General features: G+C 34.2%; 1 protein-coding gene across 6 annotated transcripts in view; it reads left to right on the top strand.

Annotated features, from left to right (window-relative positions):
- Window positions 1-27,881, top strand: part of mgl (low-density lipoprotein receptor-related protein megalin) — a 164,896-nt gene that overhangs the window by 30,996 nt on the left and 106,019 nt on the right. The window lies entirely within an intron of this gene.

The following is a 27,881-nucleotide window of genomic DNA, read 5'->3' as shown; positions in this document are numbered from 1 at the left end:
ACCAGGTTTTATTTCAGGCTGTCTTTCATCAATTACAAGTTATATATATGTGAATACTTTATATAATAAATTTTTTATAAGAAGAAGACCATAAATTATTAGAAAAAGACTAACTGCAATGAAAAATTATTTATTTATTTTTTTTTTATTTTTTTTATTTTTTTTTAAGAAAAGAAGATAAATTTTCTTAAAAAAAATGTGACCAGCTCTCAATTTTATCTCAAAATGTGAAAATTAAAGTTATATACATATATTTTTGACATAAAAATCCTCTCTTATTTTCTTATATGAAAAATAATAATACAAAAAATACCCTAGGGTAACCCCTAGTCCCTATCATTTTACCCCACATATTCCTACTTGCTTGTAGTGTGATTATTGTTGTTGCTGTTAGTGCTGCCAGAAATTATGAATCAGGAAGTCTTAATAAGCGCAATTTCAAGTCGTTAGTCACACAAAGTAACAAAAAAAAAAAAAAACCAAAAAAAATGTGCTGGAAGCTCTCCTCCAGCCACGTCTTTGGCAGTGCTCTGGATTCTTACTATATTTTCACATGCTGCTGTATAGTACATACACACACAGCCATAAATGTATATGTATATATTTCTGTAAGTCCAGGCTATTAGCGCCTGTATGGTGGGGAATACTTAATATATGGGGGCGGTCATTCTGCAGTTGTTGTCGTTGATTTTAATTAAGTGAAACGTTTTAATGTGCGCCACAGATTTTTCAGATTTTCTGCCCTTGATGCTGGCGGTACGAAATGCCATGGCAACATGGGTAGAGAAGAGCTGGTGGAGGAGGTCAGGGCGTAATTTCATGGGCAACTATACTATTTATTGTGTGTAGGGGGAAAAAAAAGAGAGAAATGTTTCAAAAGTAAATGTCAAGACAAGCGATCAAATTGCTTATTAAAGCAAATGAAAAATTGTCAGAGATGGGAGAGGGATTTCCCTAGGGAAATCGTAGAAAGAAAAAAGCATAAGATGAGATACCTGATGAGCAAAAAAGCTGAAAGTTAAAGCTAATTAAAGGCAATTTATAAACTAACAAGTTTATATAAAACAAAATACTTACTATTTTTTTTTTTAATTATATAAAAGTATATATAATGTGAATAAAAAAACCCTAACATCAAAAAGTTATGGGTGTTTAACAAGAAAAGCTTGGTAAATGTCCAGTCCCCATTGAGTAATCTGTTTTAAGCCTCATCTCATAGCTATGTTGGAAGTTGGCTAAGTCCTGCGGATTAGTGAAATGGCAGAATAATCCCTTTCAAAGCAACACAACAACAGACAGTAAAAAGTGCAAATATGAAAAATGTAAAAGTAAAATGAATTAAAGGTCTCTATAATTTCAGTAAAAAGTTTGCAACGCAGTGAAGGAGGCCTTTCCGACCCTATACAGTATATTCTTGATCAGCATCAACAGCCGAGTCGATCTAGCCATGTCCATCTGTCCGTCCGTCTGTCCGTTTCTACGCAAACAAGTCCCTCAGTTTTAAAGCTATCTGAATGAAACTTTGCATATAGTTTTCTATATACTCTCACTGCTATATATGTCGGAACGGGCCGAATCAGACGACTATATCATATAGCCGCCATAGAAACGATCGGTAATTGTATAGAAAATGTAAAGCTGGGAATGTCAAACTGTAAACATAATAAGTATAGGTAAAATATCTGCAAGGGTATACAAACGTCGGCGTGCCGAAGTTAGCTTCATTTCTTGTTTTAAGATTCTATTAGAAACCCTTTAAATAATATATAAATAATCTAGTAAACTGTCTGCTTTAGTGGGTTTCTCCTGTACCCTGTGCCTTGATGAGTTATGTTAATTGGATATAAACAAGCATGTCCAGGCGTTTGTGGACCCTGGACTCTGAGCAAAAGTCATGTGACAAGCATGACGAACCGTACCCCTAGTAGCTCTATAAACTCCCTCTCTCTCTCTCGTTCTCTCTATCTGATAAATCTGAGATATATATTTTTTTATATGTATGTATGTAAGTAGTGAGAGGGGTATGGGTACTGTGCAATTGCAATACAAAGTCATTTAATGCAATTTGCTGATTGCGCTTTGTTGCTGTGTTGATGTTGTTCCCTGATTTACCTTTTGACATTTGAGCAGTGTGTGTTTGTTGTTGTTGTTGTTGTTGCTGACAATGCAAGTCTCTCACAGTGTGACGCACACACTTCCGCAACCCTCCTCTCTGCACACCCTATCTTTAGGGGAAATCCCCTGCCCCTTGGCGGATTCCCACTCGCAAAGTGCAAAAGCCAAAGGCAGAAGAAATGGCTTTAATGGCATTTAATAAACATGGCTCACAAACACACACAACATTTTCAGGGAAAACGGGCTAGGCTAGGCTAGGGTAGCTAGGGAGAGGGTGGGCTCTAAGCAGGAGGAGGGGAGGGGGACCTTAACAACCGGCAACCGGATTCAAATTCCAGTTTCAATATGACGCTTACTGGCGCTGCCTGGCTGGCTCACTGTTGGTGCTGCTGTAGATGTTGCCGCTGCAGTATGCAGCTCCAAAGTTGCCGCTGCCGCAGTTTGAAGGAGTCGCTTGCCTCATCATAACCATCATTATGTTCACAATCATCATCGGCATCATCATGGCGATTATTATGCATTATCATCATCACGAATGTGCTAGTTACAGAGTGACACCCATTTCAATGCAATGAAATGCAATGCAACGCACAGCCAGCGAAAAGCATTGCAGTTGACGACCACGACAATGTAACTGGATAGGCGACTTAAGAATACTCTTTAGTGAAATATATATATATATATATATAATATACATATATATATTTTTTTAAAAGATATATGCATATAAGAAGCAGGGTTAGGCGCTAAAATTCGTAGAGTTTCCTATGTAAAATAAGCTAGAGAACAACTAATTTTGCTGACTGAATTCGTACTTGGGAATTTTAAGGAAACACAAAGGAATACTTCATTTGTTTTATATATTTACCTGCAATATCATATATATAAATTTTACTTTATTTATTTTGTTTTATTTTACTGTCATTTCTTGTATTAGTTTATCAATTCAGTTTATAATGTTTATTTTATTCCCTATAAAGAGCACTTATTATTCGGTGTTGTCCTTCCCTATTTGCCAGTCTACTGCTCGTTTTCAGCTGCTTGTTGCTGTTGTCATTTGGCCTTTAATCACAGACGACGGCAGCAACATCATCAGCAGCAGCAGCATCTGCAACTGCAAAGGCAACCGCAGCATCAGCAGCACCAAAGCCACTGGCACCGATGCAGCTTCTTCTTTCACACACACACACACTCGCAAAATACACTCGCAGAAATATGCACACACAAAGGCAAAGCTTGCCGGTGGGTGGCTGTTGACCGCAAAGTTAATTGCAGTGTGTGTTGCACTTGCCTTTTGTTGTTGCTGCTGTTGCTGTTGCTGCTTTTGATGCTGCTGCTGCCGCCTTATGTTGCTGCTGTTGCGGTCGCTTGGCCCGTTGCGGGCAAATAACTTTGCTAATACTTTGACCAGCCCAAAAGGCACTTGGCAAACTTTGCCACCACACGCAAAGCACACACAGGGGATTACACTGTTCCAAAAAAAGGGAGAAAATTTGAGAGAAAAAAATTGTGTGTTTTGAGTAAATAATAAACTCATAAAAGCAAGTTTAATGGTTATTTTGTGCCTATTAAATATTAAAATTTAAAATTAAATTACGTATTATTTCTTTAAAAAATTATACACTTATTTCTGTCCAGGTTGAATTATTTACTTGGCCGCTGCTGTACGACTTTCGCCCGACAGTTTGGCAACCGTTCAATGCGAAACTGTCGCGGCCATTTAAATTCCATGCCAATGTCAATAAATATGTTCATTGGTGTATTCCGGTCCCGCTCGTCCTCTAGATCTAGCGACCTCTCTTTCTCTCCCTGCCTCTCGCTATCTATCTACCTCTTCCTCGCTCGCTACACCTCCTTGGCGTGGGCTCAGGTGAAACCAGTTCAAACTGCAATCTCCAAACGCAGTTGCTGCTGCTGCGCTTGGCTGCCTGCTTTTATGCTTTTTTTTTTTTTTGCTGCTTTTGCTTTTGCCGGCCGGCTCTAATTTTTGTTACTTTAGTGCTGTGTGGCTTTCAGTGTTGCAAAATGGCAGACAGATTAAGGAATTGTAAGAGTACTGTTATTAGAGATAAAAAAAATAATATCTTAGTGCGGATAGATCCGAAAAATGTCCGCAAAAAATATTAAATACGGACAAAGAATCGAACTTTCCGCATTAGTTTCGCTAAATGCTCAATATCCGACGCACAAACGGACGAATATCGGACAAGTATCGAAAATTCTCGGGATTATACCCATAATAGTGTCGTAAAAGGTCCGCAATCGAAAAATATAGCATTTTCTGCCACAAATCCCATGACAGGGCATTAACTTTATTATCGTTTATGAGCCGGAATCGGAGGTTTTGTCCGCTTGAAACCCGCAAAACTATCGGTTTCAATATCATAAACGAAGGTTTTTGTCTGCTGGGTTATCGGTATTAAGTATCAAAATTTGGATATCAATTTGTATTGAAAGATTTCTGCTAGTCTTAAAATTTCAAAATATTAATATAAATGAGAAACTGTAGCCTTCAGAATTTTATTGCAGTTCGCTGTCTAAATCCTTTGATTTCTGAATAAATTTCTGATTAAATTTAAAATTAAATACTTAAAGTTTCCCAAGTTTCAAGCTATAAATACCATATATGTATGTGTAGTACATAGCACAATGTAAAATGTAAATGAAATATGTTAATATGGGATTTACCTAAATACTGGCTAAATGATCATCTCCGCTTCTGATGATCGTTTTGTTGTTTACTTTTTTTTCATTTGTTGTTGTTGTTGTTGCACTGTCATCATCATCTTTCCACTCTTCCGTCTCGCTTCGATCCCCAGGAGAGACAAAGACGGGCTGAGCGTTGATCACTGTGCGAAAAAAAGGTGCAAGCGTGAAGGAGAAGGGGAAGGGGGAGCCCGGGTAAATGCCGGTAATAACATCATAGGTCAGCCGGTCGGTTTTGTTATTGTTTTTGTTTTATTTCATTATATCCACTCCACCGCTGGTCACATGTCTCGCATTGGCTGTCTCTCTTCCCCAAAAGGTTTTTGTCTTCTTTTTGTATTTGTTGTTGTTGTTGCTTCTGCTATAAACAATATTTTGCTTTTCAGTTTTGTTGTTTTATTTGTTTTTTTTTTATTGCCGCTTTGTGTGTGCGTCGCCGTTATTGTTGTTGTTGTTGCTTTGTCTGTGTCTTTCATTTATTTATTTTTTATTTTCCCTCTCCTCTCTGTCTCTCTCTCTCTCTCTCTCTCTGCGTCTTGCCCCTCTTCCTGACTTGCTCTGTCGTGCAGCATTCGGTGCCTGGCACCGGCGATCACCGTTTTAAACACAACACACAAGCACAACAGCAACACCAACAACAACACCAATAACAAAAATTACAACAACGGCGACAGACAATGGTTGCTCAGTGCATTTGCACCGTTGTGAGAGGAGAAGAGAGTGCGAATACGAGTGGAAGATGGGAATATTGGAGTGGACCCAAAGGAGAGAGAGATAGAGACAGAGAGAAAAGGAAAATACTAAAGTTTTTCCTTGGAAAACGGAATCTTTTTGATATGAAATATTAAAATGGAAAATAATATATGATTTAAATAGTTTTTAAAATGAAATAAAATGAAAAATTAAGACTAAGACCACATGGCGTATGAGTATTTATTCGGTGCATTTTTGGCGTATGAGTAATTTTTGTGTGTGTGTGTGTTTTTTTTTTTTTTTTTTTTTTGTAAAGAACCAATTTCTCTTAGTTTTTGAAGCTTGCTAATATAATTAACTAAGTTTTAATAGGTCCACTTTAATGCCTGTGTAAGTAAATTTGTTTTCTACCCGGAACGAAATACGATCTGTTGTGTAGATAATCCGCTGAATGAAACCCGCCATTTCCATGTTACTTTGTTTTGCAAAAACAAATAATATTATACATAAAATGTAAGATATTATTAATAGGGTTTAAAATTTATAACAAGTGATTAGCTGCACGAAAATAGATTCAGATAAATCTCTTAACCATCAAAGCCTGTAAATGACATTTGTTTCCTTATATAATTTATATAATTTATCACAACTATACAAGTATAACTTTTGGGCAAAGATAATACTTAAAATTATCTTTCTCTCAGAAATACATTGTCCCATTTTTAGTGTTTCTAAAAAGTCGCACATCAAAGATGTTTGTCTCACAAATTCGCCACTCATTGCCTATTTTAAGTGTGTCTTGGCTTATTTCCCTTACCGCTCCGTGTTTCGATTAATTTTCCCAGCATTTTCAACGATTCATTTGAGGCTTTAATTGCACAGCATTGAAATCCCAATCAATTAAGCCCTAGTCAAAGTAAATAAAACGAAAATTCCAGGAAGCTGCTGCTGCTGGAAACTCGTTTTAAATTCTGTTTTCAATTTGGCCGCAGATTAAGTTGCCTATTTATTAGTTTATTTTGTTGTTGCGAATTTTTCCGAAATGTTGCACAAAGTTCACTTAATTTGTGTGGCTCATAAATTCTTTACGAAATATTTTTGGTTTGCTTTGGCTGCTGTTTTTCTTTGTTTTTCTCAGTCATTTTTCCGCATTTGAAGCTGGCAACCATATGCCGCGCATCTAAATGGAAAATTTCCTTTATTATTTTTGTTAGTTTTTAGTTTTTATATCGCTTTTCGGGGAACACCTGCAAAGAGAGTGTTTGAATTTTGCAGTTTGTGGCATTTAATTTAAATAAATAGTGTATTCGGATCGATAGCGTTTCAATTATAGAAACCAAGCCGGATCGGGGGGGAAAAAAAATAAGCAAAACCATTTACTGTTGGGTATTAGCATTTTGGTAACAGACATAAACCGCTTAGCCATCAACATTTTAAACGAAAAGGAACAGCTTCACTTTTGCTATTATTTTTAGCAGAAATGTATATTTATTTTTGTGTATTTTCAATCACTTTTCCGCAATGATTCTTTCGTAATTGACTCAAAGTCACATATATATATGTATGCATATATTTTGATGGAACACATCAATTTGCAATTCCATTTTCCTAAGCTCAATGACAGGCTCGGTGGAAACCTTGTAATAATAAATAAATACTCGAAATCGCATTACGATTTTCATCTTCAACCACAAAGGCAAACAAAGCTTGTTTAATAAATAAATAAGTTGACTAATCAAGCAGGGGGAAAGGAGCTTCCTTCAAATTTGGGGTTCCACTATAAAGGATAAAGGCTTAAATGTTTGGGCTTTAATTAATTAGTTTTGAATTAAGCAGGGAAATCAGATAAATAGATGGATAGATAAATACGTAGATAAAAAATAAAATAAATAAAGAAATTAACAGGTAAAAAAGAAATCCTAATTAATAATACAGATAAATATAAATACAAGACACAGTTAAATTGCAAAATTTAAAATATAAATTCACATAGTTTCACCATTTTTCTAAAATTGAATTTTAACTGCCTTGGCTTTCACTCAACTTTAATGGGCTTTCTTAATTGGCCTAATTATAATTATATGCATTATGCATTCACCCCATTTAATTATGCCACTTTTTTAAGCGTATACTTTAGGCACAAATGCCCCGTGTATGGCGCTCAGAACAATTTTAATTGAAATTTAAACAAATTTTCAGGAAACTTTCTCCAGGCCAGAGGGTGATGGCTGCCATAGTTTTTGGCGGATATAGACTCTATCTCTTTTTCTCTCCCTCTCTATATATACATATATGTGCATATATATACATATATACATGTATGAAAACAATATGGCAACATGCATACCTTTACACACAGCCAAAACATAGAATATTTTATGCATTCTAACTGTGCCTTCTAATGCCTGTCCTCGATGCTCCTGGTCGTGAGTGTGTGTGTGTGTGTCTGAGTGCTGGGTGTGCGTGTGTAGGTGTGCCGGCTGGCAAAGTTAATTGTTTTTGAATAATTAATTACACACTGTGCGGCAACAACAACAGGAACAACAATGCAAATTTATGTAACCGGCAACGGATGATGATGATGACGATGGGAGTGGCAAAGGGCCGGGTTAAAAACTATGGCCAAGAAGGGCTGGTGAAGGGGTAACTGGTTTTTGAGGGGACAACAACAGGCTAACGATTGTAAGCCGCCATCAATGTCAATAATGGGGTTTTGATTGCACTTCCGACAGACACAGTTTATCGCTAGGAAATAAAGGGAATAACCCTTTAAATGGAAATCAATAAGAAAAGAAATACTAATATAGAATAATATATATGTTTCTATATTTAAGAACAAAAGCCCTAAGACTAAAAACAATTTTCTAGAACTTAGAAAGAGTTGCCATGAATTTAAGGCAAGGCACCATAAAATTAAGGCAAGCTACCATAAATACGTTTATAATTCCCAACGTGTTTTAGCATCAAGTGACGGGTGCCCGGGTGCTATTACATAGTTACTTATGCTAAAAGTAATTAAATTGTTTCTTAAATCAAAAAAAATGGCCCCTATATTTATGAGTGTATATATTACCGATATATCCCTAATTCAATATCTTCAATTTACTTAAATTTAAGTGCTGTTCCGACTTAATTGGTAGCTGCAACTCGATTAAGCCCCAGAGCACTCCCGGCCCTTAGTCATTCCATTTGGTATTCCCGCCGTATACCCAAACATTATTAAGTTTTAAAATATTCCCTTTCATGTTGCTTTATATATATATTTTATTTTTTTCGCTTATTGTCGATGGAAAGCGTTGAGCAAATAGTTTGCCAAAAGCCTTTCGGCCCGGTCAGCTGGGGGGGTTTAAATCGATTTTTGCGCTCCTTTCGACGTTGTTTATTATTATTTTTTAATCAACTATTAAATTGGGTCCTGGAATCGAATTTAATTTGCCGAAAAATACGAAATGCCAGCCTTTTAGCAATATTTTTTGTGATTTTTTGTTTTTGGTGACACCTTTTTTTTGGCTTTATAATACAGTTTTCTCTGTGCAGTTTCCCCTTTATTAATTGGGTTGAAATGGAAAATTGATTAGCAACAGCCGGCGTATTCGGGAACACCTGTGGATCTCTTTTTACCATCAGCACAAAGGGCACCATATAGTGGTTTTGTTTTGTCCTACAATGGATGGTTTTATTCAATATACATATCTGCGAATATATTCTTTATATTGTAGAGACTATTATTGGCCAGTCCCAATCTTGAAATATGTATAATTGTTATTTATAAGTAGCGTTTCGTAAGCGTAAATAATGTTAATCTCTTCAAAATTCAATTTAAGTTTTAAGGAATTTTGGTAAATAAAAAGATTTTTAAGAAGGGAAATTGATCGGGAAATAGCCCTAAGTTAAACCCCACTTTTAAATCTGTTTAAAATAAGAATCTTTATAAACAATGCCTCCATTTTGTATGGCAAATATTTTATAAATTCTCTTTATTAAAACTGATGTTTTGTGTTGCGAAACGCACTGTATCGCAAACAGCAGCAGCAAAATTAATTGAATGGCACAATTTTCTGGCTGAAAAGCGCAAAAAAACACTATGCCCGTAGGCATCAACACCCGTGTTCTTTTTGCTCGAGAGGAAAAACCATTTGGGTCGTGATTTTTTATGATTACTTTTTTGCAACTCCCCCTGCTTTCCTCTTTTTTTTTTGCTTTTGTTTTTATTCGGGGTTGCATAAACGAATTTGCATCGTCGATGCGATGAAATAAATGCGAGAATTTATACATTTAACGTTATTTTTGCATCTTTTTCGGGGGGTAGCAAAAGCCTTTGGATCGACCACGCCCCCACAACGCCCGTAATGCTCTTAGCGGTGCTGCCTTCCCAATACAAAAAAAAAATAAATAAAAATAAAAATGCAACGCGAATAAAATCGAAGCCGAATAGCTGAACACAATTTAAATTTGCATACAAGTCCGAAAACCCTTAACAGAGGAGCATATACTCGAAATCGGAGATCGGATTAAGGGATATGTGAATCGGAAACTAAAAACTTGGGTAATTCGGGGAAATAATATTAGGTAGAATTTTTGTATATCTTTTAGTACTTATATATATAGAAATATACTATCGATAACTGATGGAAAGTCGCTATTGAAACGATATTTCAAAGTTGCAATTTGTATTTGCGCAAATAATATAATCGAAAAACGGAAGCAAAAAAATTACGTATAATTTTTCCCATATATTTTTCACTAAAATTAAAATATTAGCTTTAAAGGCGATATTTTTCGGTACTTTAAATATCGATATATTAAAACTTACAATATCTTCGATACTTTAATTATAGAAATATGAAACTGCAATCCTTTCGATCTTATTTTCATATATTTTTCGATAACATCAAAATATTAGCTTTAAAGGCGATATTTTTCGATACTTTTAATATCGATATATCACAATTTTCAATGTTTTTGATACTTGAAATATCGATTTATGAAACTGCGATCCTTTCGATTTTTGTAATATATTTATCGATAAACAACCCTAGTATATTATCGACAAGAGCACTTCCACTTCGTTTTCAATTTCGAATTTCCCGCTGAAATATTTCCCAAAACTTGCGTTCAAAAATGCGAAAAGGACTTGCTGTTGCCCTATTGAATTAGTCCAGCACGCTGCAATTGCTTGATTAACTCTTGTATAATGCAGGTGGGCAATACCTGGTGGAGCTCCCAAAAAAGGGGGTCGCGAGGTGTTGTTGCATTCCGTTGATATTTCTGTGTGTGTGTGTGTGTGTGTGTGTGGGTATGGCAGTTGCCGTTGCAGTAGCAGTCACGGAGTGAGAGGGACAAGTCAATGACCATAAAAGTCAACACTCACTCGACGCACGCGACGCGATAAAGGGGGTTGCTGTAAGGCAAAGAGGGGGGTTCCTCTAGCGTCGGCATTTTCGCCTTCCGGCCAAACCTGAAAAGCTCACACACTTGCACGCAGGAAAATATAAACAACAGTAAAGAAAAATTTAAGGATAAGATACTTTGCAAGGCAAATTTATAAGTTTTTTTTTTCTACCTTGCGCTCTAAATGAGGTGTTTTTGTGACTAAATTTAGTTAAGTTATTAGAGGTATTTACATTGTTAAAGATAATATATATTATATATAATAATATATAAAAATATTAAAAATAATATATATATATATTTAAATAATATTAATTAATTATACAATACATATATTTAAAAATATGCAGGTTTTCATAACCCAAAATTCTAACTTGAGATTTTTTAATATTTTAAAAATGCAGTTCTTTAAGCGCTTGCTTCTCAGTGTACTCGACATTCAAATGGCTAAAATAAAAGACTTAGCAAAAGGCCAGAGATGATAATGATGATGGCAGAACCAGTTGCTTCGCTAAAGCCCGGCCATAACCATTAGCCAGGTTCATTCATAGAAGCCAAAAGCACAGCCAAGAGATGAAATCTTTGCGGCATGCCGAGAAGAGCTAGTCGGAGGAGTGCATATACCATATAGCATATATACCCAGATATATGTAGAGGCATCTATCCATATGCTGACCAGCTGTGTGTTAACCTTCTGCAAGCCCAGAGTGTGGTTGCTCAATTGCAGATTCGATTGCCAAATGCCAATTGAAAATTTGCAAATAGGCGAAGAGCAAATGCCAAAGCCTTTGGCTAAAATATTTTGGCATTTTTTACTAAATTGCTTATACATGTTTCATTTCAATTTGCTAAAAATCGATTAGGAAATGCAAGCTCAATACCTTCAAGAAGATGACTTTCTAGCTGCAAAAGTTTTTAATTACTTGCCACTTCAGTGATTGATTACACACTGATAGCAGTCAAGGTGACTTTGGGATATCATCTTGCACTTCATCTGCCACTTGTTTCGCCCTTTTCCGCCATTTTCTCCATTGCGAACTTCATCCTCCCTTTGCGGACTCTTGCTCTCGAGTCCCTCTAAGTATCTCCAGTGTTTATAAATTAACTTGGCTTCGCATCCAACCCGATGCCATGAGGCAGCATCACCTTTGCCGTTGCCTTCGCGTTTACCTTTACTTTTTTCACCTGGTCGAGAAAGCAGAGCAGCAGGCGAAACCCACCGTTAATCACTTGGGCGCCCCCCTTTAATGCCACATACCTGCTCCTCCCTCCCACTGCAGGTGGTGGGTGGCCCAGTTACAACTTAAGGTGTTCTGTATAAAGGGGGGGGTAGAGGGTGTATGTTTTCAAAGTTATATGAGAATTTATAGTAGATAATATATTTAATTATTTAAATTTTTAATGCAGCAGATTTTTAGCGCTAGAAAACTATTTTTTATCATAAGAAAATGTCAAATAATATATATTTATTATTTAAATAATAAATATTTAATAAATTACTAAGAGGAATCTTTTACAACAGAAAAATATTATTTTTAAAATTAGAAAATTATACTTTGTTTTAAGAAAATTCCAAATAATATTTATTTATCAAGAGGAAATAGTATTAAATATATTTAAATATATAAATTATGACCAAAAAATATTATTTTAAAATATATTAATTTAATGTTTTTACTAATTTTGTTAAACTTTAATTTATCTTTACAGGTAAATACACCCCAAAAATCTGTATAAATATGAAGCTAGAAGACTTTTTAAAAAGTAAGCTCTTAATTCATTCAAAGATTATTAATTTTTAATATATTTCCATAATTATTTATTCATGTATGTATACAAAAGATTTAAAAATTGCCAAAAAAAAAAAAAAACATTTTTGCCGGTTACTTTCTCTCATTTTTCTTGAACCGTTTTTCCTTCTGCTGTTTTCCCATTTGTTTTTTCCGCTCACCTCTGGCCGGGATTCGGGTTCGTTTCGGTGCTACTGCACTCGCCATCTGTGCCGCCCACTCATTAAGATTCCAAAGCTGGCAAAGTCTCGGGCAACCTTGCTCCCAACACACACACACCCTTTCCCTTTGACTTTGTTGCCGGACTTGTTTTTCACAGAAAATGTCCACTCAAATGGCGTTTAGCGTGCAATTATGAGCTTCTCTCTGCTCTATTTTCTTTTATTTTATTTTACTTTTTTGTTTTTACATTTTTCCTGCCGTAATTTTTTATGCTTAAATGGGACGTCTGGTGCGGGGGATTAATGAAATGATAATGTAGAGTAACTAAAAGATCTCGTCGTGTTTCGCGTAAACAGATTTATGCATTTTTTATTGGATGCCGTTGAACTGGAAAATTATGAAGAGTTTTGCGTGGAGGAAACTTTATTTAATTGCAAACTAGGCAAGTTTTGCACTTTATAAACCGCAAATAGTTTTACTCTATTTGAAAATTAGTATTTATTTGGAGAATATTTTTGAAATTTTTAAGAAATATTTAACAACAATTTAAGGCTTGAGAAATCATAGAGATACTTAAATATTTATTTTAAAATATACTCTCTGTAAACTCTTTATTATGAATATTTCCAACGGATGGCTTTTACTTAACACAATTTCGTCTTCTGCGATCCAAAACACGTTGTTCTTCCTTTTTACCAAGATCCAAAGTGACCGTCCCTTCATTTTTACAAAATCCAACTTAAGTCTACGATCGGTCTCTTATCGATAGCTGGTCACACTAAGGTGCGCAATCTAAAAATTAGGTGTTTACATCTTCAACGATTTTTTCGTCAGGTGTTTCTGTGGTCGAATATCTCCTTTGCTCCCCCTCTGCATACTTTCCTTTCCTTATTTTTTCTCTATTTATTTTTTTGACAGAAGCCCCATCTGATTGTGTCTCATTTGCAATTGAGAATGTTCCTTCTTTTGCGAGAAGACTCTCCGGCTTTAATTGCTGTCACAGTTTTGTTTTTTATTTAATTTTTTTTCCCCTCTCTGTTGTTGTTTGCCTTTGTTTTGTTTCTATTCACCTCTCCGCTTCCTTCCCCGCTCGCCCACAAACTTTAATTCACATTTTGGGGGCGGTAGGGGGGGCGCGGTCGGCATTGAGGCGGAACAAAGCTGACTTAATGACTCCAGCCGCCCACAGAAGAACCAGAAGAAACAAAACAAAAAAAAAATAAAAAAGAAAACAACAAGGACAAAAAATAACCAAGATGGGGATGCAGAAAGTATAAGTAAAATTTAAAATAAAAATGCCAGCCGACAGCAGGAGAAACAAATTAAAAATTGCTTTAAGAAAAAAGTGCGGAATTTAAATCAAATTCAAGGGAATGGGGCATACATATTTAATGGTGTTCTTAGGGAGGAGCAAGGATACAATATAGTGACAAGTTAGGACATGTATCAGCCTGTGCCGGTAAAGAAATCGTTGATTTTTATATCGAACTATTTAATTATTTATCAAATAAATTATGCATTTATTTATTCAATTAATTATCGCTTTATTTGTCTAATCAAGCATCGTTTTATTTATTTATTTTATCATCTGTTTTCATATAAATTTAAACGTGTATTTATTTGTTGAATAAATCGATTTATTTATCGAATTAATTATCTAATTATTTATTAAAATATATTAAAATTAAAAAATAAATGTATTTTTTAATGACATAATAATATATAAATTTATTCATTTATTCAAAATCCAAATTCAAAATTATCGAACGTGTTTTTATTTATTGAATAAATAATCGATTTATTTATCGAACTAATTATCTATTTATTAAAATAATCAAATAATAAATATAATAAAATTATAAATGTATTTTTTACTGACATAATAATATATAAATTTATTAATTTATTCAAAATCCATAAACTTGATATTATAGCAAATACATTTCCCAAGCATTTATCGATAAATATCGAAGTATATATATAAATCTATATATATCGTTATTGGCGTGTCATCTCCAAATCCGTTTTGGTTTTCTTACTTTTCATCGCCTTTGAGGGCGTTGATGGGGAAACATTTGCTGCTTCTTGACATTGATGAAGATTTTTAGGAAGGTTAAGTTTTGCTTTCACCCCCTCATCACCCAGCCCCTGCCCACCCCTCCCATTCCCGTTGACCTTTTCGGGTTCTGTGAATGTGACTTTCATTGACATTAGATGGGGGATTTGTTTGTTGCCGGCGACTGACTGCTGCCTATTAATTTACGTCAATTAGATGCGGCAAAAAAAAGTAGTATTTATTCATTTTACTTTTTTGCATTTTTGCGTTTCCTTTGTCGTCTGCCCCCCCCCCCCGCTGATCTAATCAAGCCGGGGGCCTAACTCACCCCTACAACAGCGGCTCCCCTTTAACCCCCTAATTGATATTCATTGTATTGTCTAGAATCTTTCTGCCTGGGGATCATAAATCTTTAATTTGATTGAGGCCGTCGATGCGATGAGGGTCTTGTTTAAGGCGGATTCAATTTACTTCTCTTGCATTCAATTAAAATGTTTACATTTTTCCATTTGCTTAGTTAATAATTTATCAAAAAAAAGAAAAAAGAAAAATAAGCTAGCTGACAGTTTAAGTAATGGGAGTTCTTTTCTCAAATTAAATTTTAAATAGAAAATGTCTAAACAGAAATTGTATTGATGAGAGTAATAAATATTATTAGTTGATTATTTCTAGAACAAAGTTAGATAAGTTATACAAATTAATAATAATAATAATAATTATTAAAATATTTATAATAAATCTTTTTTTTATTTTCAAAATTGTTAAGGTGGATTCTTGTTTAGTTTATTTTATTCTAATTATTCTAATTCTAAGATATGCTTAATGCCAAATGCTAACAAAATGTTGAATTATTAAAGCTGTGCTTAAATTTCTAGCTATTAAATTCGCATTTTAAAAAAGTCTACGAAAAAAAGGTTCAATCTGCTCGTTTTGGACAGTTTTTTTGAAAAAAATGTTTCACCCGGCCACGTAGGTTTCGCATATTGTTGGTAACACGAGCCTATTAATTAGCCAAAAGTCACTCCAAACACACACACACACACGCACACGAACTAACGAACTAACCAGGGGGTGTCCCCTTGGTTTGAAAATTATATAAGCTGCCTAATTATGGGCGTGGCTCTTGGCTGCATTTAAATGTTGGCAATTTTCGGCTATTTAAACACGGCACACGAAATACAAAATTAAAGGGGGGGAGGCAGAGCCGGAAAGCCCCAAAAAGAGAATTTTACAAATTTTTTGATTTGTGGCTAGCTGTGTGTTTAGTTGTTGTTGTTGCAGTTGCTGCTGCTGCTGGGTTTTTGTTATTGTTGTTGGTCGGTGCCGGTCACCAACTGTAGCCGATTGTATCTCCCAGCGTATCCACCTTTGATGCCCCCACCGAAGCCCCCGAAAAGTTTTCAAGTACAGTGAAGGGGGAATGTACACAACGGTGCGTATGCGTAATATTTGCAACATGCAACGTATGAGTAATATTTAAGGGAAAAAGGAAAAAAGTGAGACTTAATAATTATATATATTATATTATATTAATTTATTATATTTTATTTATTATATTTATTATTTATATTTTCCCTTCTTCTCTTGTTGTCTATATAATATTTATAAATAATATAAAATTATATATATATTTATAATCACTCACTTTTACTAGAGAAATATTGGTATATAATAGAATCAGTTTTTCATTATCTTTAAAAATTTATTTTAACATTAAAAAAACTTGCAGAATTAAGCAAAATATGAACTAAAAAAATATAATTTGTATTATTAAATAGTATTATTATTCAATATTATTATTATTATAAATATTAACTATTTTTATTATTATTAAACATTTGTATTATTATTTTTTTTTAATATTATTATTATTATCAAATATTTTTATTAATATTAAATATTTTTAATATTATAAATTATTTTTATTATTATTAAATATTATTATTATTATGAATATTAAATATATTTTCAAGATATTTTAAACATTTTTAAGATTTATTTAGCAAAATTATCTTAATTATGTCTTAAAAAATATATATATTTATATTCCATTTACTTCCCAAATTCCCTTTATTACAATTTTTACTGTAGTTGTCACTGGGTGCCAGTGGTCAAGCGGGTGGGGAAAGTGGGTGGGGATGTGGGTTGTTCAACGCCATTGACCACGAAAATTGCTCATGCATGGCCAAAAAGGGGGCAGGGGGGTTGGGGTGGGGGAGGGGTTGGTAGCAGGTTGTGGAGGGAGTGCTGGGAAAACCTGGGAGCGGGAAAACTGGGGGTTGTGGCGGCACTACTACTAGTTGTGGATCGAGTGCGTGCGCTTTTCGTGTTAATAATAATTGACATTATCGTTGCTATTTGTTGCCGGTTGTTTTTGGGTTGTGTGGCCATTGTTGTTGCTGCTGCTGCTGCTGCTGCTTTGCTCTATTTATGCTTCCCGAATCTGTGTTGTTCTTTTCCCCCACCCCCTCTATCCACCCACTTCTCTTTTGGTGCGTTTGTTTTGGCCTTTTGTGTTGGGTATTTGTCCACAAACATTCTAATCAAAGTTTATTAATTCACAAATTGCTACACTTAACTAGAAGCAGACCAACAACAATGGAAATGTTGGGAAAACGTTGAAAAAATAAGTGGAAAATGAAAATGAAAATCGGAAATGCAGTCAAATGTGTGAAAGAGTTCATAAAGAGAGTGAATGTTGAATTAATTTTAAGGGAAACTAGGAAAAGGGAGTGTTTACAAAATTGAAAAGGCTTAAATTAAGAAATTAGGCAGGCTAAAATTTTTTTTAAATAAATAAATTAGTTTCATAAATATATAAACTTGTTAAAGATGCATTTTCAAAGGTATTTTTTACCATAAAAAAACAGTAACAACTCAGTAATCAAGTTTTTTAGCTTCAAAAATGTATAATATTCCATTTGTTTTTCTAACTTCTGTATATCTGTAAATATCCCAACCGCAATTTAAAAATATAATATATATCTATATATTCGTGACTAAATCAATTTCATGTCGACATTTATTTTTTAACATATTTTTATTATTTTTTACTGGAAGCCTATTACCCATGTAATTCCTTTATTGGAGCAGAGATTGCTATCATCTGCCAACTGTGTGACATTCATTAAATTAATTTCTTTCGCCTCCACTTAATTTTCTTGTTTTGCAATTTTAAGTTTTTCATTTTTTCATTTTTTCAGTTTTTTTCAATTGTTCCCATTTTCTCCCCTCCCAATTTCCAGCTTTTCCATTTCGATTTTGTTGATTTGACAACAATTTGCATGCAACAATTTATTGTTGATGGTCAATTGTCAGTTGCTGTGTGTCAATCAAAGTTGACAATGTTGCGGATAAGAGGGGGCGGGTATGGCTAAGGGGGCGTGCCCCCATCGACCGGAGGCTGACGTAATCAAATTGCAAATTCCAAAACGGCAAAATGGCAAAAATAAAAAGGAACATAAAAGCGTCAAGCGATAAAAGCGAAACTCAATTATTTGAGAGATGCGTCGTCACCTTGAATAATTGAATCAACATTTTGGACAAACTGTCTGTCCCCCCGAACACCCACTGCCCCCCTCTCTGAAGGGGGGGGAGGTCCTGAACTTTGACAATTGAATTACGAGCATCGAATGTCGAGTATCGAGTGTAGGGTATCGAGTATCCAAGTTGAATGTCGATTGAATTGGGGGCAAAATGGAAATGCAATTAAAATCAAAGATGTCCCAATGTCAGACTGCATTGCAGGGTGAGAAAGAGAGGGTCATTTGCGGTAAGAAAGAGATGGAAGGATACAGAGAAGGGCTTAATGTGTGCAGTCTGGACCGAAGAGAATGGAAACTTGGCTCGTCTGACTCTTTCCTAATGGAAATTTGATTGAGTAACAATCGGAAGATGGGGATATATTCAAGGACGAGAGATGGCAATTCTGAAAAGAGGAACAAGAAAATGCTGTATTACTTCATTTACATTTTTTGGGTTGCTGGGTTTTATTTAAATTAAAACTTAAATTGAAAAACCATTTGAATTGAATTTTTATTTTTAAAGTTCTGGGTAAATTTAATCTTAAAAATTATTACATCAATTGAAGTAAGCTTCGATTTCTATATTTTACTTAAATAATAATTTATTTTTAAAATAATTTATTTCTTAAATATATTTTTTTAATTATTCTACAATATTTTAAAGTGTTTTAACCTATGTAAGCTGAGAGATTCTATTATTTAATATTTTTAAAATCTTAAAAATCTTTAATATTTTTATTTTATTTATTTTATTTTACAACTACTGCTTTTATAATTTCATTTTTAATATATTAGTATTCAATTAACTTAAAAACTATTGATTTTTATCAAAGAAACACTTCCAGGAAATGACTTAAATAAACTTTTAAAATAAAACAAAAAACAACATTAACGATCTATTAATTCCGATGCCATTAAAAAAGTTTCCCCTTCTTTCCATCTCTCTTGCCAGATTTATTCCATGTTATGTTGAGTCGATTTAGTCAGGCTAACTAGCTCTTGGCCAATTTGAAAGCGAATTAATTTGCCATAACTAAACTTTTTGGTTCGCGGTCATAAAACATAAAGTTTTTCTTTTCGAATTTTGTACATTTTTATGGCTGTTATTGTTTACGAAACAATGAAAATAATGAAACCCTTATTAACTTGGCTTAATTGCAGGTTTTAAAGTTGGGCAATCTCTTAAGTAGCGTTGAAATGTGCAAATTTATTTTGATTTTAGTATTTGTTTTATTGTTTTCGGAGGGGAACAAAGTAAATAAAGAATTTTGGATAAGATAAGGGAAGTTGTGGACTGAATCAAGTTCACTGTCTTCAAGCTATCGCTCCCTTTTCAATCCAAAAAAAAAACAAGACAACGAACCACAAAGTGTGTGTGTGTGTGTGTGTTTTTGTGTGCTTGTGTGTGTGTCTTTGCAAATATTTGAGTCCCGCCTATTTGTCAATTTTCCCCATGCTTTTCGTTTACGTATCAATGACCCAAAGCGAGCAGCTGTTCTTCAATTGACTTTACGGTTTTCTATTTGCTTGGCTTCGGAAATGACCCCCAAAAGATGCTCCCCAAAAAAAGCCATAAAAAGAAACTCATCAAAAATTAATATAGAACAAATTTCAGTAGCTTTTGTTGGCAGTAATTCCATTAGAATCTTTAAAACTTTGACCAAACACTCGAAGAATGATGAACTTTATTATTGAACTAAGCACAAGTTACTATTTGCCAAGAACTTTTGAAATGCATTTAACAGTTTTCCAAGAAAATATGATAAATATATATATTGAAGGGAAATTATACGGAATTTAAGTAAAAGCAGACAGGGGAATATATTCCTCAAGGGTACTTATTTTTTAAAATTATTTATTTCCATCTTTAATACATACATCTTAATTTACTTATATTCCATAATTATTTCCTATAATTTCCCCTTATAATAATTGTTTTATTATTTTCCCACTTAAATCAGTAAAAACATTAAACAGAAAATGTAATTATTTACATGAATTCCTAATTGTTTCATAAATGTAAAGTTCTTTAAAAAAAATTTATTCAAATTTGAACTGTGGAGCAAAAATCAAACTAAAATGCTATGAGAAATATGTTGAAATGTAATTTTAAATGTAATTATAAATTAGCTAAAGGAAAAATGTATTGTAAACAAATTTTATAAACTCTTAACTGATTTCAATTTATATTTAAAGTAAAATTCTTTTGGCAGTTAAAGCCTTTCCACTGCCGTTGGACTTATTTCATGCATAAAATGCCTTTCGGGCTTTGTGCTTTTAATTGCAATTTCATGTTGGCCAGCAATGTTGGTTTTCTTTTATTGTTGTTATTATTGGCTTACGCACAAATATTTGGCCCAGTCAAAGGCCAAAGAATTGTCAATAATAATAATTATAAAATTAACAACAATAGCAAATAATGCAAATTATTTTTAATATTAAATGCCTCATAATCAACATAATTAACAAACCCATTGAGCTCAATTGGACAAAGTCAACGACTTGCCGACAATTGTGCATATAATGACCATAATAACTTGGCTATTGTATCTGTCATCTCTTCTTCTCTTCTCTTGCTCTCTCCCTGTCTCACTCTCCCTCTCCCTCTTGCTAACCGAAGAAGGCTTAAGCTGAAACTTTGACTTGGTTCAAAGAGCGCTAAATAAATTATGCGAAAATCCTTGAACTATGGTTATCGTCGGTTGACCAAAAAGGAAAACGGAAGGTATTATCCTTCAGGCGGCAAGAGAGAGGACTAAGAAGGAAATGCAGGACGATAAGAAGATTTAGATAAGTGGTGTCGAGGCTGTGAGTTGTGGAATTTTGTAAATTCTGAAACTGTACTCAACTTTCTTCTAAGAAATAAATAAAATAAAAATAAATAGCTAAATTAAGTTTTAAAAATATAAAATGCTTAAAATATAATTATTGTCTTATGATACTCTAATGCAATTCTCATTAATCAGCTACTTCATTAGGACCTTGAAAGAGACAACTATGTGTTATTTTTCTTGGATTATTTGGGTAACACGACTACGGTCACACTGATCTAAAAACGTAAACAGTAAAAACGGCCGTAATTTGCAGCGATTTACTATGAATTTCTGAATTCCTTGTCGAAGTATTCATTCTCTTTGAGTTTCGACTTCTAATAAACTGGCTAATAGACAATAAACTTTTCAATTACAATTTTCTTCATTAAAACGGTATTTTGTTAACGGTCCAAATCTAGTATCTAGTTTATTTTATGCAGATCTATCTAAAGTGCCATAAAATAGTATTACCAAAAGTTTTCCTTAACTCCAGAGTTGACAATTTCATAAACGAAATATTACATCTTCACCTTATATTTCTTTAAAATCCATTCACATCCTTCATCGGTTAAACAACCATCTTTTTCTTGACTTTAAAACAAAGCCAAACTATATCTTGTGAAAAAAAAAACAAAGAGAATATGTTTTGTAGGCTGCAAATTTGAAGAACGCGAACCTAATCCAATTACAAAGCGCCAAAAGTTGAGAAGAACTCTCCAAACCAAAACTAACCTGCGGCGCCGCCAGTTTCTGCTCCATTTGGAGTGCGGTTCGAGTGCGATAAATTCGTAGTCCTCAGTGCTAACATCCCCCGTGCCACCTCCTGGCAGTCCTGGCCAGTCCTGGGAGGCTGCAGGATGTGGCCGAAACAAAACCAAACCCAAAACGAAACGCTGGCAACGGAGGCCGACTGCGGTTGCAAGGCATTGAAACCAATTAACGAACAATCAACTCGGGCAACCGCAAAATCCAAAATGTTCAGCGAAACGAAGCGAAAGGGGGAGGGCTACCAGAGGGAGGGCGGGGGTTCCTAGAGGGTTTTTCAGTTTCAGTTTCAGTTAATAATACATATGGAGGGTCGTATATATAGTATTTCAAGTTGAGAACGAAAAAAAAAAGATGCATTACGGCATGCAAAAAACCTATTTTAAATAGCCATAAAGCGCAGGACATTTAGATTTAAGGCTCTAAAATAAATCTAAATAAATCTAAAAATAAAAAAAAGTATTAAAACTGAAAGTTGAATAATTCAATTCAAGGAAAATATATATTAAACTGCAGAAATGGCAGATTTTAAAAGTAAATATTATAGAATTAAAGATAAATTTACTAAAAAAAAATATATTAAAGGTCAAAAAATTATTTAAAAAAATTAACATTTAAATATTAAACAGATTTCATGAATATTATATATATTATAGTTAAATTCCCAATGAAAGGGTATTTCCCTTCACCGATTAAGAACTTGTCGCTTATTTAAGCCGATTTAAATCTCGGCTGATAAAAATTGAACATGATTGCTGCATTAATTTCCCGCTTTCTGTCTTCACTTGTTTTTATTTATTTATTTTTTTTTTATAATTTTTTTCATTCATAAATTATATAATTCCCAGCAATTTTAGTGAAAACATGTAACAAATAAAAACAATAAGCATTTTAATTAAACTACAATAATAATGAGCAGGAGAAGACCGGGCTGGAATTATAGAAAAAAAAAAAAAATATCATGCACACACACACATTAATCATTTTCCATTAAAATGGCAAATCAAATTATATTTAAATATGCTCAAATTGAGCAAACAAACAGCCAGCGGGTGAGATTTTCGAACAAATTCAACAAATATAATGCATTCGCAGGCGGAGACAGTAATGCATAAACAACAAATCCACAGACAAACAAGGCTAATCGGCAAAAGTTGCCAATTTCTCTGCGTTAAATCAATCAAATTAGCATTCAAATTGAAATGGCTTCTAGCGGGCCAAGTTAATTTTCTTAAAATCCATTTCAGCATCAATGAAAAGTCATGGGGAAATTCAAGGAAAAGCTTAGCTTCGCTTAGCTTAGCTCTCTAATGGAAATAATAAATAATTGATTTGTTATCGTTTTTTAATTAGTTTCGTGTCTTTTCAAGCCAAAAATAAATAATTGGAAATTATGGCCAGCCCAATAAATATGTGTAGTTTTCCCTGCTTTTTTATTTATTTTTTTATGTTGTGGTTATTAATAAATGTCAATAATCGCCAAATTTATTTCCCACTCATTACTCAATTTGGTATTATCAACACTGATTCAATTTAATTGTGCAGTCGCAGAGCTTGTAATTTAATCAAATCGGCGTCAATATGTTTATTAAAATAAAGCCACACTTATAATTACCGCATATTCTCGTTTCTATTTCAATCTATTCAATCTTTTGCTTTTGCTTAATTAATAAATAATAGAATAATCTGGTCAAGTGTGAAAGTGAAACGATGTCAAAGCCTTTTTAAAGCCGAGTCTCCAAATATCTTTTAAGCACCTGCAAGCCCAAAAACCGTGAAATTGAAGTTTTTACGTGTATAGTTAAGGAAAAAATAAAAATAAACAACAAAAGAAGGCGGCAGACTAAAACGAGCAAATAAACGTAAATACGAAAAAAAATTACAAAAATGTGTGAATAAACCAAACAAAATGGGATGGAAAGAGGGGCAGAGAGTGGCAGCACTTGGCGGTCATTGTTCCAATTTCTAACCATTTTTTTTTTGTTTATACATATATATATATATATGTTGTTGTGTGTAGTGGTGTGGATTTTATTTTGTTGCGTCCCAACTTCTTCTTCTTCTTCGTTTTCCAAGTGTTGTTGTTAATTTGTTTGGCTGTGGCGCGCATTTTTCACACACTACTAAACAGAGCGCGGGAGTGGGAAAGAGAAAAAGCCGGCAGGGGCTAGTCCCCTTCTCTCTCTCTCTCTCTATCCTGTTTTGTTTTCCCCTCTGATATTTTATGACTTTGGTTTCTGTGCATTAAAGCCTGCAGCAGCAGCAGTGGCAAAAACAACTGCCAAAAAAATATATATATACATATATACATATATACAACAATTTAAACATTTGTATTCGTGCCTGTGGCTCGCATGTCAGGTTCATCAACAACAATAAAGCAGACAACCGAAATGAAATAAAAAAAACTAGTTCAGCAACAACAAATCAGGATACACAAATACACTATTGCAAATATCTTAAATACTTAATATGCCCAAGAAACCAGAAATCTAAACACTAAAAGTGAAATTATCTAAATAATACACTTACAGTACAATTGACAAACACCAAACAAACACCAACACTTCACCAATAGAACAACAACAGTTTATAACACAGCTAAAATGAATCAAGATGCATGCAATATATAAAAATATATACACTTATCAAGAATATTATCATAGAAGTAGCTTAATAAGTCAAGAAACATAACTTTTAAACGACACATTAAAAATGATAAGTCAACACTTTCAAGTGAATGCATAATATAACCAATTCTGTAATGAAATATTGCCATATCTGTCCAATACAAGTTATACTTGATGCAAATGTGTAATAAGGTTATGTCATGAGCTTGTGGAATGCGACATGAGTGTTGTGCGTGTTCAACTGGTCGTATACGCAATTTGTGGAATGTGTAATATTTCAAGAGAATTTACAAGAATTTACAAAAATTAAAACAGTTTCGTTATAAACGAGACGGAACCTGTGGTCATGTAAAGTTTCCATTGGTGTTTGCTGTTTACCCCGTCGTATACTTAATTTTATTAGCGTGTATATTACGTATACGCCAAGGTATTTGGAGTATATCTATTTTTTTAATATTCCCCGTTTTTTTATAAGAGCCAAAAATTCCATTAAAATCTTAACCAAATCCCAACAACGCGAGTGCACGTAGAGTGGACTTTATTAAAGCCGGACTTCAGGGAGAAAAAAAAGAGAAGATTTCAAGAGCGAGAGGGGTCATAAAGGGGTTGTGTATTGGACAATATGCAATGTTAGTTGGCTGTTTCTACTCCAATTTTTCTTTTTTTTTAGTTTTCCTCCCGTCCAACGATTAAAAGCGCTGCTACACACACACACACACACACACGTTCGCATGCATACGGGAATAGATAAAACCAAACACATACTAGCTCACATAGAGGGAGACAGCCGGCCGATAGAGGGAACGAGAGGGGGAGAGCGGGCTGACAGCTGCCGTCGGCTTAAATGGCGCTTACAGCAAACGCAAAAATTCGCGCCAAAACAAAAACAGAATCCGAGAGATAGGAACAACAAGCAAAGCAGCAACAGCAAAAACTAGAAAAGCATAAAGCATACATAGGTATACAGCGGTACGGTCCAAATTCGCTAAGACAGAGTCAGGGGAATGTTTAAAAAGTAAAAAAATTTAATAAAGGAAAATATAAGAGTATTATTTTCAAAGAAAATTATATGAGTAATATTTCAAAAATAAATAAATAAAAATAATAACAATAATAATATATGTATATAAAAGTTATATTTAACAAAAAATATATATTAATTTATAAAACAAAAAATATTATAAAATATTTTTATTTTTGATAGGAATTTTAATATATTTTTTATTGGGTTTAAAAGAAAAATTTTAATTATGTAACTTTTTTTTTCTATATGAGATCCACCCAGATTTTACTAAGGTATGTACATATATATATATATATACAAATACATCCTTTTAGTTAAATTTTAATTATTTTATTGACTACAATATTCGCTGTACATTGAATTTCACGACTTTGCCCTGTGGCTTCAAAAATGGAATTAACGTTCGCATAATTGAGCGCAAAAATTGTAACTAATAAAACAGGAAAACAAAAACTCGGCAAATTCAATTAAAGCCACAGCCAAAAGTGAAGAAGAAGCAGCAACCAAAATCATTTCCAACACACACACACACTCGCACACTCGCACACAAAGTGAGTGTGAAAATTAAATTTGCCATGCTATTAGCATTTGTCTACGCAAAGAGGGGGGCTGTGTGTGAGGCGTGACTGATTTGAGTGGAAGATGGGTGGTTCTTTGGGGAAGGGGGTCTTGAGGGGGGTTTTTGGGAAGATTTTCAGGGGGGGTTTCAGCGGGTTATTGGGTGGTTTCTCGTGGGAGGGGGGTTTCCGTTGAATTTCGTGAATTTTACGGAGGGTTCTTTGGGTGGTTCTTCAGGGGGTCTTAGGGGGTTTCCTTTTAGGGAGGTTCTTTGGGTGTTTTTTTTTTTTTTTGGGTGGTTTCTCAGGCGTTTTGATGGATAGTTCAAGAAGCTCCCTTCTGTCAGACACGTGTTCTCGCGTTCGACTGCCTTGCTAAGCAGTGTTAATGTGACATTTAGCGGGTACCGGGGGTCTTTGGTCTTTGGTTTTTCTGTTAAATTTCAAGTTTCATTTGGTAAATTGCTAAATAATTTCAGAGCAGCCAAAATGAAATGCGTTTTTAACCGCCCGAATGACTTTAGTGGCCCACTGTATGTGCAGTCAAATGTTTTATGAGCAATTGAACGATTTAATTGGGGCTTAAATTGAGTTGCCTTCGGCGTAAAGTCAAAGTCAGACATAATTTTAAGTTCAAGTTTAAAGGATTTTGTAGAAAATATTTATAATATTTTTTTCCAAAAGAAAACTAGGATAAACTAGCAGTCAAATCATTCATCTCTGTCCACTGTCTGCGCTTGCTTCCACTCAAATCGAATTTATCAAAGTCTCCTCTTTTGGGGTTGACCAATATTGCATATGGGATGTTTGTATTTTTTTTTTAGCAAAGGAGTCAACGATCGCAGTTCATTCAACTCTACATTTTTCGCACTACTACATACTATACTATACTATACTATACTATACTATACTATATACATATATATTCTCACATCTTTCGATGTTAAGTGTCAATTTTTTGGGTCGCCCGGCACCCTGCTTTCTGATTTGATTTCCGTGCGCTAATTCAATTAGATTTATGTGCGCCATTTGACATAGCTCGCTCTCTTTCTGCCCCGACTAGGACCGTCTCTTTCCATCTCTCTCGCTCGGGAATGTGTGTGTGTGTGTGCTTGCTTGGACATGTCGCTAAATGGGTTTTCTTGTTTGTTCAAAATCAGATCATGGCCAATAAATCAACACTCAATTCGATTTCGTTTGTGTGTGACGGGTGAGTGTGTGTGATGGGTGTGTGTGTCCAGCAAATTGATTTGTCCATTTCTTCGAACAGGAGGTTAACTTAAATAGGTGCCCCCCAATGGCTGGTTATGCAAATTAAGACAGGAAGGGGCGTTAAAAAAAAAAAAAAACAAAAAAAAGAGAAAAACCAGCCCAAGGAGTCGCATTCAAAGTCAAGAAAAACTTGATTTTCCAACGCCAAACAGCGGAAATTGTTGCCTTTTCTTTCTGTATTTATTGCTAAGCCAAGTCAAAGACTCATAATTGATACGCAGAAAGAAAGGGGGAAAATGCAAGAGATGGCGACACAAAACCAGTTGGAAACTGATAATGAATTCAGGAGAAACTGTGTCACGGAAAACTAGGGAGGGGAGAAAATGGAGAAAAACTCAATTACCTTTGATTTGAGCGATTTGTAAAGGTGCCATTTTGATGTA

This window comes from Drosophila kikkawai, chromosome X (genome assembly GCF_030179895.1).
Source record: "Drosophila kikkawai strain 14028-0561.14 chromosome X, DkikHiC1v2, whole genome shotgun sequence".
In the NCBI taxonomy this organism is placed as follows: domain Eukaryota; kingdom Metazoa; phylum Arthropoda; class Insecta; order Diptera; family Drosophilidae; genus Drosophila; species Drosophila kikkawai.
Note: the sequence above shows the minus strand (reverse complement) of the source record. Positions and strands in the feature narration are given on the sequence as shown.